This window comes from Chanodichthys erythropterus, chromosome 13, assembly GCF_024489055.1.
Source record: "Chanodichthys erythropterus isolate Z2021 chromosome 13, ASM2448905v1, whole genome shotgun sequence".
In the NCBI taxonomy this organism is placed as follows: Eukaryota; Metazoa; Chordata; class Actinopteri; order Cypriniformes; family Xenocyprididae; genus Chanodichthys; species Chanodichthys erythropterus.
Window position 1 is genome coordinate 31560041 of NC_090233.1, and position 14135 is coordinate 31574175.

Sequence of the window (14135 nt, forward strand, 5' to 3'; positions counted from 1 at the left end):
CATGGATCACCAAGACAAGGCGATAGATGAGATGGGTCGAGCTTTCCAAGCAATGGTGACGAAGGTGTCCGAGCTCGCTCTCCAGGCTCAGCGACAACAACAACCGCCACCCGCTGCGCCTCCCACGCCACCCACACCGCCGATCGTCTCCGGAGGGATTTCCCAGTCCGAACCACGCCTCCCCATCCCTGAGAAATATGCGGGTGAGCCAAAGTTTTGTCGATCATTTCTGTCTCATTGTTCTCTGCACTTCGCCCTGCAGCCCCGCACGTTTCACACCGAGGAAATGAAGGTGGCATTCGTCTTGTCACTACTGACGGGGAGGGCTGCCCTCTGGGGGACGGCGGTGTGGGAGAACCAAGACAGCTGCTGTGCCTCGTTCCACGCCCTTTCGGAGGAGATGAGACGGGTCTTCGACCGCTCCGTCGCCGGGAGGGAGGCGGCTAGACTTCTCACGGACCTACGTCAGGAAGACAGGTCCGTAGCCGACTATTCTATTGAGTTCCGCACCCTGGCGGCGGAGTGTAAGTGGAACGAAGAGGCGCAGTGGGATCACTTCCTGCATGGGTTGGCTGACCGCATCCAACAGGAGATCCGCGCCGTCGAGCTCCCCACTTCTCTCAATGGCCTGATCGACCTCACCATCAGAGTAGACAACCGACTCGACCAAGCCGCCAGACGGAGGGGAGAGCAGTTCTCGCGACCAGACCGGAGGCTCAGCGTCAGCGCTCAGAGGTTGCGGTCAGCCCACCGGGAGATCTTGAACCCATGCAGGTGGGGCGAGCTCGGCTCTCCCGGGAGGAGAGGATCAGGCGGAGATCCCTGGGACTATGTTTATACTGCGGCAGCCAAGAACATCACATCCAGCGCTGTCCGGTAAAAGACCAAGCCCGATAGTAAAACGGAGGCTACTATCGGGTGGGATCTCTGCCAGGAAGACCTCATCTACATCGACACTCCTTCCGGTGAGTCTACGGTGGTCCACCCACGCACTTGATCATCACGCTTTGTTGGATTCTGGGGCAGAGGGTAGTTTTATGGACTGTAAGTTGGCTACTAAACTCAACATTCCCCTCACCTCCCTCAAACACCCCATTGCACCTTTTGCACTCAACGGACACAGACTGCCAGTCATCACACAGACCACTGTACCGGTTTCTCTCATCACATCTGGCAACCATACGGAGGAGATTTCATTTTACATCACGGACTCACCTCAATCCCCCATTGTTCTAGGTCACACCTGGCTCCAGAAACATAACCCCAGGATCGATTGGCGCCTCGGATCGGTGGTTAGCTGGAGCGAGGAGTGTCATTTGTCTTGTCTTTTGTCTGCTGGTGTTAATGTTTCTGAGTCTGTGTTTCAGGGGGAAGCAGTGGATTTGGCTAACGTGCCCGCGGAGTACCACGACCTGAAGGAGGTGTTCAGTAAGTCTCGGGCTGATTCTCTTCCTCCTCATCGTCCCTATGACTGTGCGATAGAGTTATTGCCAGGAACTTCTCCGCCTAAGGGCAAGTTATATTCTTTGTCTATTCCAGAGACGGCGGCCATGGAGAAATATATATCTAGTTCTCTAGCAACGGGGTTCATCCGCCCTTCTTCTTCTCCAGCGGGGGCGGGGTTCTTTTTTGTGGGAAAGAAGGACGGATCCTTGCGACCTTGCATTGACTACCGAGGGCTGAACAACATAACGGTAAGGAATACCTATCCTTTGCCGCTTATGTCTTCAGCTTTTGAGAGGTTGCAGGGAGCGTCCGTTTTCACTAAATTGGACTTACGTAATGCTTATCATTTGGTCCGTATCAGGGAGGGGGATGAGTGGAAGACTGCCTTTAACACCCCTAGAGGCCATTTTGAGTACTGCGTGATGCCTTTCGGGCTAACGAACTCGCCGGCAGTCTTCCAAGCACTCGTCAATGACGTGTTGCGAGACATGGTCGATCTGTTCATATATGTTTACCTGGATGACATATTGATTTTTCTTCGTCTCTCCAGGAACACGTGCAACACGTACGACGAGTGCTTCTGCGGTTGCTAGAGAATGGATTGTTTGTCAAGGCGGAGAAATGCGTTTTTCATGCACAGTCTGTTTCCTTTCTAGGACACATCATTTCGACTGAGGGTGTTCGCATGGATCCTGAGAAGGTTAAGGCTGTGGTAGATTGGCCATCCCCAGAGTCTCGCAAGGCCCTGCAGAGATTTCTGGGGTTCGCCAATTTTTACCGGCGTTTCATTCGCAATTTCAGCCAACTAGCCGCTCCTCTGACCGCCTTGACCTCCCCTAGTTTGACGTTCAGGTGGTCAAGCGCAGCCGAGGCTGCGTTTGCCAAACTGAAAAGCTGCTTTGTTTCAGCTCCCATTCTCGTCACCCCTGATCGCTCACGTCAATTCATAGTGGAGGTCGACGCATCAGAGGTGGGGGTAGGAGCAGTGTTGTCCCAACGCGCATCCTCAGACGGAAAGGTGCATCCTTGCGCGTATTATTCTCACCGTTTATCTCCTGCAGAGGTTAATTATGACATTGGCAATCGAGAGTTGTTGGCAGTCAAACTTGCACTGGAAGAATGGCGTCACTGGCTTGAAGGGTCGGGTGTACCTTTCATTGTATGGACGGACCATAAGAATCTCGAATACATTAGAACCGCCAAAAGACTTAACTCCAGGCAGGCTCGGTGGGCATTGTTTTTCGGTCGTTTCGATTTTACACTTTCTTACCGGCCGGGTTCCAAAAACATCAAACCCGATGCTTTATCCCGTCTTTTTGAGCGTTCCGATCGTACTGCTACTCCCGAGCCCATTTTACCGGGGACCATCATTATCTCCGCGCTCAGATGGGAGGTCGAATCGAAGGTGTTGACTGCCTTAGAAGGGGTAACGCCCCCGACTCGTTGCCCACCGAACCGATTGTTTGTGCCGGAGGGGTTACGGTCAGACGTTCTCCAGTGGGGTCATTGTTCCAGTGTTGCTTGTCACCCAGGGGTTAGTAGAACTAGGTTTCTAGTCAAGCAACGATTTTGGTGGCCTGGTATGGCTCGTGACGTCCACGACTTCGTCTTGGCTTGTTCAGTTTGCGCTATTGGTAAGACTTCCAATCGACCTCCAGATGGGTTACTCTTACCGCTGTCTGTCCCTTCGAGACCCTGGTCCCACATTTCGCTAGATTTCATTACCGCCCTCCCGCCCTCTAAGGGCAATACGGTGATTTTAACCGTAGTGGACCGGTTCTCGAAGGCGACTCATTTTATTCCCTTGCCCAAATTACCATCAGCCAAGGAAACAGCGGTAGCTGTCATTGACCACGTCTTCCGTATACATGGCCTTCCGACAGACGTGGTTTCTGACAGGGGTCCCCAATTTGTGTCCAAATTTTGGCGAGAATTTTGTAAATTGTTAGGAGCAACTGTTAGTCTTTCTTCCGGGTTCCATCCCCAGAGCAATGGTCAAACCGAGCGAGCCAATCAGGATGTCGAAAGGGTTTTGCGATGTTTGGCTTCCAATAATCCTTCGTCCTGGTGTCAGCAACTCTCAATTGTGGAGTACGCACACAATTCTTTACCAGTGTCATCTACGGGCATGTCTCCATTTAAGTGTAGTTTAGGGTACCAACCACCTAATTTTGTCAGTACGGAATCCGAGGTTTCGGTCCCCTCCGCACACGCACTAGTCCAGAGGTGTCACCGCACCTGGACCAGAGCTCGCAGAGCTCTGCTCCAGGCTAGGTCGCGCACCAAGGCTAAGGCCGATCGCCACCGGTCGAAGCCTCCCCGTTACGTCGTCGGTCAAAGAGTGTGGCTTTCTACCCAGAATATTCAGATGCGTTCCGTTTCGAATAAGCTTGCTCCCAAATTTATTGGCCCGTTTTCTGTTACCAAAATCATTAATCCGGTAACAGTGCGTCTTAGCCTTCCTCCGGCGTACAGGAGGGTTCATCCCGTGTTCCATGTGTCCAAAATTAAACCGGTTATTTTTTCCCGCCTTAACCCGCCTGCCCCGGTTCCCCCCCCGCCTCGTATCGTTAATGGGGAAACCACATATTTGGTTAATCGTATTCTGGACTCTAGACGGAGGGGACGCGGATTTCAGTACTTGGTGGATTGGGAAGGTTACGGTCCGGAGGAGAGAAGGTGGGTTCCTGCTCGGGACATACTGGATCACCGCCTTATTGATGATTACAATCTACAGGTAAAGCAGGCTGGGAACGTCAGGTGACGTCCTAGGGGAGGGGGTACTGTCACGGTAGGAAATCCATTGTTTCCTCCGTGTCATGTTTTGTGTTGTTGTTGTACTCACGTAGTCTCCATGTGCTCGTTTGGTTGATTGTTGTCACCTGTGTGTTGATTGTCTCGCTCCAGCTGATCCTCATCTCCACTCAGCTACATATACTCACTCATCTCTCTGTCTGTTGTCAGATCCTCATTCATGTCTCCACTGCCTAGTTGGTTTACCGTCTTCCGTGTTCGTGTGCTGGATTGTATTCGTGTTGTCGTCTTCGTGTCAGTGTTCCGGTCTGTTCCTGGTTTCATCCATTGACCGTCTTCACCTTCACCTGCGACTTCACCATCCAGCTCTTCTCACGCCACCGTAGACCTTCGTTGCCATTGCCTACATTCTGGACTCTGATTTCAATAAACTTCTTCTGATTGCCTGCAATTGCTTCCTCCTCTTTTACCAGCCGTCACATTTATAAGCTGATTTGCCACATCTATTAAATATGCATCAGCTCTGTTCGCATGCGAGTTGCGGTTAATGCTGCATGCCTGACTGACCTCACGCACAGATGAGCACATTTCCCCTGGCAAAGCAGCTAGCTATGTGTATGCACCCCCACACTCTCTGGAAATATCATTTCAACCAGAAAAGGCAAGAAACTAGAGATGCACAGCATATCAGGTCCATAGGCCATTATTAGTGCTTAGTGTTGGCTAATACAGAAAATTAGGGAAGATTAATTTTTCCATCATCTCACACTTTTTTTTATCAAATCTCAAAATTAATCAAATTTATACTGTACATTATAATGTTGTGTCTCAATTTAGTTGCAGTATCTATCTATCTATCTATCTATCTATCTATCTATCTATCTATCTATCTGTTTAATAAAACAATATGCAAAATAACGCATAAGCTACTTTTTTTTTAACATATCATTAGCATTATGTTAACAGTATTATAATTATATAGTAGTTCCCCTTCTGTGGTTCTTGTGCATTTTCCCCATTTATGCTCTACGTCACTGTTGAGTGTTTAGATTACTTTTTCTAGAATAACATACTTTTTCTTATTTTGATTTTAGATTTTCAGACATAAGTCAGCTCCTCAGACTAAAATAAATCTGAATAAATTAAAAGTTTCAAGAACTGCTCATATTTGAACTGCCTGTGTTTTTTTGTTTGTTTTGTTTGATTGTTTTTTTTTACAAAGCAATGAACTTCACCCTAATGTTAGCCTTATTTTTAAATGGCACACGGGTTTATAATTCCGACACTATGGACAAAACGTTATGAAAATAAATTCTGAACCTCTGGATGGGTTCTCCTTTGAGGTGTTGTGTTTCCTGCATTGTGCATGCGTAGTCTATACATCATGCTAATAGATCCATCCCGAGGGATGATGCTGTGATCTGATAGTTCCCTCTAGCACATAGAGAGCTGGAACCAAACGCAAAAGAGCAACGTTCATCACTTTCCCTTCTGACTTATTTATCACCTCCACTGATTTCATCCATAAATGTGTAAGAGAGGAATTCTCTTTTCTAAGGCAGCATCTAACCACTTCACTTCCACTGATGCTGAAACTGACATGATTGCTGCAGAAATAACGGTAACACTTTACAATAAGGTTCATTAGTTAACATTAGTTAACTACATTAGTTAACATGAACTATTAATGAACCACTCATACAGTATTTATTCGTCTTTAATGTTAATTTCAACATTTACTAATACATTATTAAAATCTTGTTAACATTAGTTAATGCACTGTGAACTAACATGAACAAACAATGAACAACTGGATTTTCATTAACTAATATTGACGCAGATTAGTAAATACAGTAATAAATGTATTGCTCAAGGTTCATGTTAGTTACTAATGTTACTACCTAATGTTTAACTAATGAACCTTTGTGTAAAGTGTTACTGAAATAACTGTACTGGGGGAATTGTATGTTTTAAGTATTTTTTAATTAGATTGCATGCAGTAGGCCTATGCATAATTAATAGAGTTTATAAACAGGTTCCATAAAACAGGAAAATAAATTATAGCTTAAAATACCTATTTGTAATTAATGTTTTGTTGTTTTTCAAACTCCCTTTAAGGAAAGAAACTAGATAAAGTTTCATATATGAAATTCAGCAGAATATGTGGAACTTTGTGAGGTTTTTTTTACCCACATTATCGCTTGTGTGTGTGTGTGTGTGTGTGTGTGTGTGTGTGTGTGTGTGTGTGTGTGTTTGTGACATATCAGGACACAAATGTGTATAATGACATGGGTATGACATAGGTATTACAAAAAGGGTGACCTGTGAGGACATTACCCCATGTCCCCACTTTTCAAAAGGCTTATAAATCATACAGAATGAGTTTTTGTGAGAAAGTAAAAGTGTGCACAGTTTCCTGTGGTTGGTTTAGGGATAGGGGTAAAGGGATAGAAAATATGGTTTGTACAGTATAAAAACCATTACGCCTGTGGAAATTCCCCACAATTCACAAACATGAACGTGTGTGTGTGTTAAAGTGATTAATAAATTAAGTTAAAAAGAACACAATTAAGGGATTGGTGTATAAAATGTTTGTATGATGCCAGTGATTGGCAGGTAAAATATTTTATTTACCACTCAAAAACGCTAGGAAACACTGGTCTGTACTGGCCTTTCTGATTTCTAAAAATATGAAAATATATTTCTGAATATTTTAATATATTATTTTGACATATTTTTGAAAGCAATAGAAGTCTGAAGAAAATGACCCATCCTTGTCTTCATCTGTTTCCTGTTTAGATTCTTCATGATTATTTGTCAATGAAACATAATTTGAAAAAAAAATAATAATAATTAGACTTCATAAAAATACATTGCATATATGTTTAAACCGAGATTGATGATGCTAATGCAAACACTCCACTTGACCAGCCTAAACTGGTCTTGCTAAACAGCCTCCAGCAAGGCAAGTGCCAAGTGGACAGAGTAATGAGATTCTGTTTTGGAATTGAGACCATTTCAAATTGAGGCCTTTGTTTCAGCTGACATTATACATGCAATGCAGCAGGTTGCAACAAAACATACACAGAACAAGAGAGACACAGTAAACAAGCAGAATAAATTGGTGCCTGAGAGAGATGATGTGTGGTGAGATTTCTTTGCAATAATGCAAAATTAATTTTCACGGTGTCAGAGATGTCTCTGGTTTACATGTTATGGGTAGAATCCAAAGATAACTTAGTTATAATGAGAGACCTGTTTCTAAATCAGATTATGGTACCTACTTGTCTAATTTCATCAACAGAATGGAGTGTGACTTTTACCATGACCTTCAAGGGCAAAGCATATACACTGCAGGAGACTTTCAGATGCAATATATCTTGGCGTGTCAGCTTAAAGACTTTCTTATTGAGCAAACGCAATTGATTGATATGCACGTCAATAACCATTTGAAGGGTGATCTGTTTGTTGGTATGTCCATAATGGTTGCTCTCATGTGATTGGCCAGTGAGAAGCATGAGGCAGAGTAAGGTAGAGGAGGACTGGAACAGATATAAAGTCATGTGATGGAAAGAGGACAGACAAGAAGTAAACAGATGGACATGTAAGGAGGTGAAGAGAGGGAAAAAAAGAGACTGATGAGACAGGTGGAGGATGAATGAGGAGAGAATAAGAGTGGGCAGCAAATAACAAGTAGCCCGTTAATTGGATTGGTGGTACGGTTAATTGAATCAGCCTTCTGTCCTGTTGTGGAGATACTGACAGATCAATGTCAGCATACATGTACACAATCTGTCAAAGGTTTGGACACACCTGACCTGACTGAATCTTGCTCATGATCTATAGGTCCTTTTGTACTGAAGGCTTATGCTTTAATTTTTCAGCTACTTTACAATACACACAACATTGATTTATCTATATTTCATAATGTACTCATATGTATTGTTCAAAATATTCAGTATTTTTTCACCATGGAAGTTGTGATCATCTTCCCTGTTGAAAAAACATGCTGGTTAGCTGGTTTAATATGGTCCTATATGCTGGCTATAAGCTGGTTCTGAGCTGGAGCTAGTTGCTTAACCAGCTAATGACCTGCTAAGGACCAGCTTAAACTAGCTCAAACCAGGTGCCATGCTTCAAAACGTCTCGGTTACGTATGTAACCCTCGTTCCCTGAAGGAGGGAACGGAGACGTACGTCAGTAGTGGCCGACAAATTGGGATATCGCTTAGAGAGTCCTATCAGCTTCGTGTAAACTAAAACAAGCCAATGGAATTGGCGTGCGATATTTGCATAATGCGCACCGCCCCCGACAGGTGTATATAAATAGGAAGCAGATGCAATCGCACTCTGTTTTTCGCTGAGGAGACAACTGGTGTCCGCGCTACAGCGAGGGTACAGAAACTGTGGCGACGGGACGTACGTCTCCGTTCCCTCCTTCAGGGAACGAGGGTTACATACGTAACCGAGACGTTCCCTTTCAGTCGGTCACGTTCGACGTACGTCAGTAGTGACCGACGAATTGGGATCCCAACTAAAGCGCCACAGTTACGAAACCCCTTCCAGTGCCCGGCGCAAGCTCAGCCGCCCATAGCACCGGCTGGCGGTGAAGGGGGCGAGCTTACACCGAGAGAGTCTACTGCTGTCTAACCACTACCCACTAAGTAAACTAGACACACTGGGGAAGCGAACCCGTAAGGGACGCTGCGGAGACCACTACCTACCCAATGGGGGAGGAGTTTACGTGGGAATACACATATGGACTGGCCCAGGGGGCAGTACGCATATGGAGTCCCTGGGATGGCTCCACCTGGTAGGGGGAGACTCATCTGACAGGTGACAGCAGAGCTGGCTCTGCTAAGGGAAAGACACGGACTCGGCCCGTAGGGAGTTTTAAACCGTGGAAATTACACATATGGGACCGCTCACGTAGAGGGGTCACGACATATGGGCCCCAGCCAACAGACAGCGTCAGCGACGGATGTAGGCCTGGCATCAGACACTCCGCAATGTCCGAGCCGAAGGGGGAGGCGGAGGAACTCGACAGGGTTTGCCAGGCGGGGAACACGACTGGAGTGAAAGTATGCACGTATCCGGCCAGTGGCGGGAATGGCATTGCAAGCCGACACTTAGAGTGGGTACAACACGTCTACCGACTAGTGGATGCGAGTACACGTGAGGATACCGGCTCTACACGTAGGCTATAAAACCTAGCGAACGTGTTTGGTGTCGCCCAGCCCGCAGCTCTACAGATATCTGTCAGCGAGGCGCCATGAGCCAGCGCCCAGGAAGAGGCCACCCCTCTGGTGGAGTGGGCTCTCAACCCGAGCGGGCAAGGCACGCCCTGGGATTCGTACGCCAAGGCGATGGCATCCACTATCCAGTGGGCCATCCTCTGCTTGGAGACAGCCTTTCCCTTCTGCTGGCCTCCGTAACAGATGAAGAGCTGATCTGAGGTCCTGAAGCTTCGCGTTCTGTCCACGTAAACGCGCAGAGCGCGGACGGGACAGAGCAAAGCTAGGGCTGGGTCTGCCTCCTCCGAGGGCAGCGCTTGCAGGTTCACTACCTGATCTCTGAAGGGAGTGGTAGGAACCTTGGGCACGTATCCAGGCCGGGGTCTCAGGATAACGTGAGAATCACCGGGCCCGAATTCTAGGCACGTTTCATCGACCGAAAATGCATGCAGATCCCCAACCCTCTTCAGGGAAGCCAATGCAACCAGAAGAACCGTCTTAAGAGACATTAGTTTCAGGTCGACTGATTGCAAAGGCTCAAAGGGATGACCCCGGAGAGCTGTGAGAACCAGGGTCAAATCCCAAGAGGGTACGGAGGAAGGGCGAGGAGGATTCAGTCTCCTGGCCCCCCTCAGGAATCTGACGATCAGATCGTGTTTCCCCAGGGACTTACCCTCAACTGCGTGGTGATGTGCGGCAATAGCGGCGACATACACCTTGAGGGTGGAGGGAGACAGCCTTCGCTCCAACCCATCTTGCAGGAAGGAAAGCACGGATCCGACCGAACATGATCGGGTGTCCTCTCGGCGAGAGGCGCACCATTCGACGAACAGGTTCCACTTCAATGCATAGAGACTCCTAGTGGAAGGAGCTCTAGCGGAAGTGATGGTGTCTACGACCGCTTGCGGGAGATCACTCAGAACCTCCGCATCCCGTCCAGGGACCACACGTGGAGGTTCCATAGATCGGGACGCGGGTGCCACAGGGTGCCCCGTCTCTGAGTCAGGAGGTCCTTCCTCAGAGGAATCGGCCAGGGAGGGGCTGTCGCGAGGAGAATGAGGTCTGAGAACCAGGTCCGAGTGGGCCAGTACGGAGCCACTAACAGAACCTGCTCCCCGTCCTCCCTGACCTTGCACAGGAGTTGTGCAAGAAGGCTCACTGGGGGAAACGCATATTTGCGCAGACCCGGGGGCCAGCTGTGTGCCAGGGCATCCGTGCCGAGCGAGCCGCCGGTCAGGGAATAAAACCACTGGCAGTGGGCAGTTTCCGGGGAGGCAAACAGGTCTACCTGGGCCTCGCCGAGAAGCTGCCAAATCAGCTGGACCGCCTGGGGGTGGAGCCGCCACTCGCCCGCAAGTGGAGGCTGCCGTGACAGCTCGTCGGCTGCACGGTTGAGCACACCTGGGACACGAGTGGCCCGAAGGGACCTCAGATACTTCTGACTCCACAACAAGAGATGGCGGGCGAGTTGCGACATGCGACGGAAGCGCAGACCACCTTGACGGTTGATGTACGCAACGGCCGCAGTGCTGTGTGAGCGGACTACCGGACAAGGGTGCGACGGCAGCTCGGTGTCACGGGGACACGGAGCGTGCCGCACTGCCACGCCCATCTCGGGACCCGGCCGCGGAGCCAGTGTTGAAGCGGTCTCATATGAAGCAATCCGAGTGGCGTGACCGCGGCTGCAGATGCCATATGCCCCAGGAGCTTCTGAAAATCTTTCAGTGGAGCCGCTGTCCTGCACTTGAGCGAGCTCAGGCAGTTCAACACCGACTGGACGCGCGCCTCGGTGAGACGCGCAGTCCGTGCGACCGAGTCTAGCTCGAGACCGAGACAAGAGATCCTCTGCCCGGGGGCGAGTTTGCTCTTGTCCCAGTTGACCCGAAGACCCAACTGGCTGAGAGCTAAAACCATGTCGGGTACGACTTTGTACTGACATGCCCGACCCTCGAACGCAGACCGTTTCTTTAGGAAGGGTCTGTGTCGAGGCAGAATCGAGACATGAAAGTATGCGTCCATCAGGTCTATTGCTGCAAACCAATCCTGGGGACGGTCCCGACGGCTTGGGAGCGGCCCGGAGTGGGGTCGGACTCTGCGAGGCTGCTGGCGAATGGGGAGGGAGCTGCCAGCGGCGAGGCGGGGCCTGGCACACTGGCAGACACACCTTGTTGTGACCTGGAGTTTGAGGAAACTGCTCTTTTTGTGGCAAAGTGGGTACCGCTGGACTCCGGAGAGCCAGCGGCGGTAGATGGACAGCCGCCACAAAATCCCCCCGGCCCTCCTCCCCCAAGCAGCTGTTGGTCAGGACCTTCCTGGGGCATCTGCGACAGCGCTTTTGCCTGATAGTGCTGATGAGGCGGCAGGGGCCCGAGGAGCGTTTCCGCTCGGCGGGGAAGCCCTGACCGTAATCCTCAGGTCACCCTTCCTATACAGCGCCGTACCGTCATTCCGGTTCCCGGGGCCGGAAAAAACGGTCGTACGCGGCATAGGAGAGGGGACCCCCGCTTCCTGAGACTTCAGGAAGGAGAGTCTCGACCTCAGCACCGCGATAGTCATGTTCCTGCAATGGGAACATGAACCATACGCAAAAGCTGCTTCAGCGTGCAGAATGCCCAAACACGAGATGCAACGATTGTGCCCATTAGCAGGGACCAGGGAACGACCGCACCCATTAACGCACAGACGAAATGACATACTGTCAGGGTTCGTCTGTAAAGCTCTTTTAGAAGGGGAAAACAGTCAACTCGCTCGTGCCGAAGCACACAGGGAGTGACGCGATGTGCCAGGTACACCACTCCCTGGACACACCGAGGAACCGGCCCAAATCGCAACACACACACTTTCACTCTAGGCGTGTACTGTGAAAACAGCAGTTGAGAGCTATAGCTCGGATCCTCGGGAGCTCGCGACCTCGCTGTAGCACCGTTACACCGGCACACACGGCTTGCTGTGAATCCTCTTCGAGGCAGTTTAGTTCACACAAACACTCTTCTTAAACAGGACACCACTGAATGGCTCCGAAGCAAAAGACAGAGTGCGATTGCATCTGCTTCCTATTTATATACACCTGTCGGGGGCGGTGCGCATTATGCAAATATCGCACGCCAATTCCATTGGCTTGTTTTAGTTTACACGAAGCTGATAGGGCTCTCTAAGCGATATCCCAATTCGTCGGTCACTACTGACGTACGTCGAATGTGACCGACTGAAAGGGAACATACCTAACCAGCATATGCTGTTTTTTTTTTCAACAGGGTTTTCCCCCCATTGTGACATATATCCAAATGTAAAACGGCTTCTTGAACAAGGAAAGAACAAGGGTTGGACTTAATTTTGTCCATCAGGAATTGATTTGATGGTTTTATCGTTGTGGTTTGCTATTGCTGTGATCTCATGTGAGTGATAGGTTGTCCCGCCCTTGCACCAGTAAACACATCATCAGAGAAGAGAAGACATGTCGCAGCAAGATTCAGGAGTTATTTTGATTAAAGATAATAAACAACAATAATGATGTGCACAGATTAATCATTTATAATAAATACTGCGATATTCCGTTAAAAACAGTAATTGTCCATTTTGATTTCATGACATCTTTAAACATTCAGAATCAATTTTCTATTTGATCTAGCTCTTACTGTCACAGGCTCACCTGGCTCTCCCATCACTACCACTCAGCGGTCTCAATCCCCAGATACTAATTACCGACACCTGTCACTCGTCAGCTCACCTCTTAACCACCACATATATACCACCACGCCTCGGTTCACTTTTTGTCAGGCCTTGGCCCACACTTCCCAAATGAACTTCCTAGTTTTTGCCTCAACTCTCTTCTGTGATTCAGACGTGGGCTGAGGTGTGTGGTACTCTGGACCTGGACATGATTTCTTGAACTGTCAACATTGCTATAACTCACCTGCTCAATCATCTACCCTGCTGTATTTAATAAAACTTCAGATTAGACTAACCTTCTTATCGAGTGTGTATATCCTGACACTTACCTAGTATGTTTTAACACCCCCAGTTTCACAGACGAGGCTTAACCTACTAGAATGCATGTTTGAGCTGTTTTAAATGTACAATTTGTGATATTTTTTTTCCGCTAGAGGTCGCTAGAAGCCTATTCAAAACAAAGGCGTAGTTTGATGACGCCAAGTTTTAGAGCGGAAACTTGGGACACGTGATCTCCATCTCAATGGACGGTGCAAAAGAATAGGGATTGGAGTCTGGAAGAACTCATGTTCGTGGATGCGATTATTAAAGTTACTGTAGTATGAAGCAGAGCAGGACCGAGTGTTGCGGGAGCTGAACGAGGAGCTGGAGCGATTGATCAACACACGCCTCACGAGCAGCGGGACTTTTATTATGACACAGCCGCTGGCGCCGCTTCCGCTTTTCCGGTCATGAGTTTACGGGAGCTGTCCTTGTCGACAGAACCAGCGGCAGATGGTAAAGTAAGATGGTAAGTAATTATGTTCCATAAATAAGTAACTAAATCCACCATAAAACGTGCAAGAAGTAAATAAGGAACTGCTTGAAGCAAGCTAGTGGTTTGCTGGACGCTAGACACTACTTCCGCATTTGTCCACGGCACTGTTGTCATGTGGTTTCTACGTCAGTAAAGGCAGTAACAAAGGTAACTGACGTCATTGACAGGCGACTGCACTGCCCCGTGTCACTGTTTAGAATGGGAATTTTCTCATGA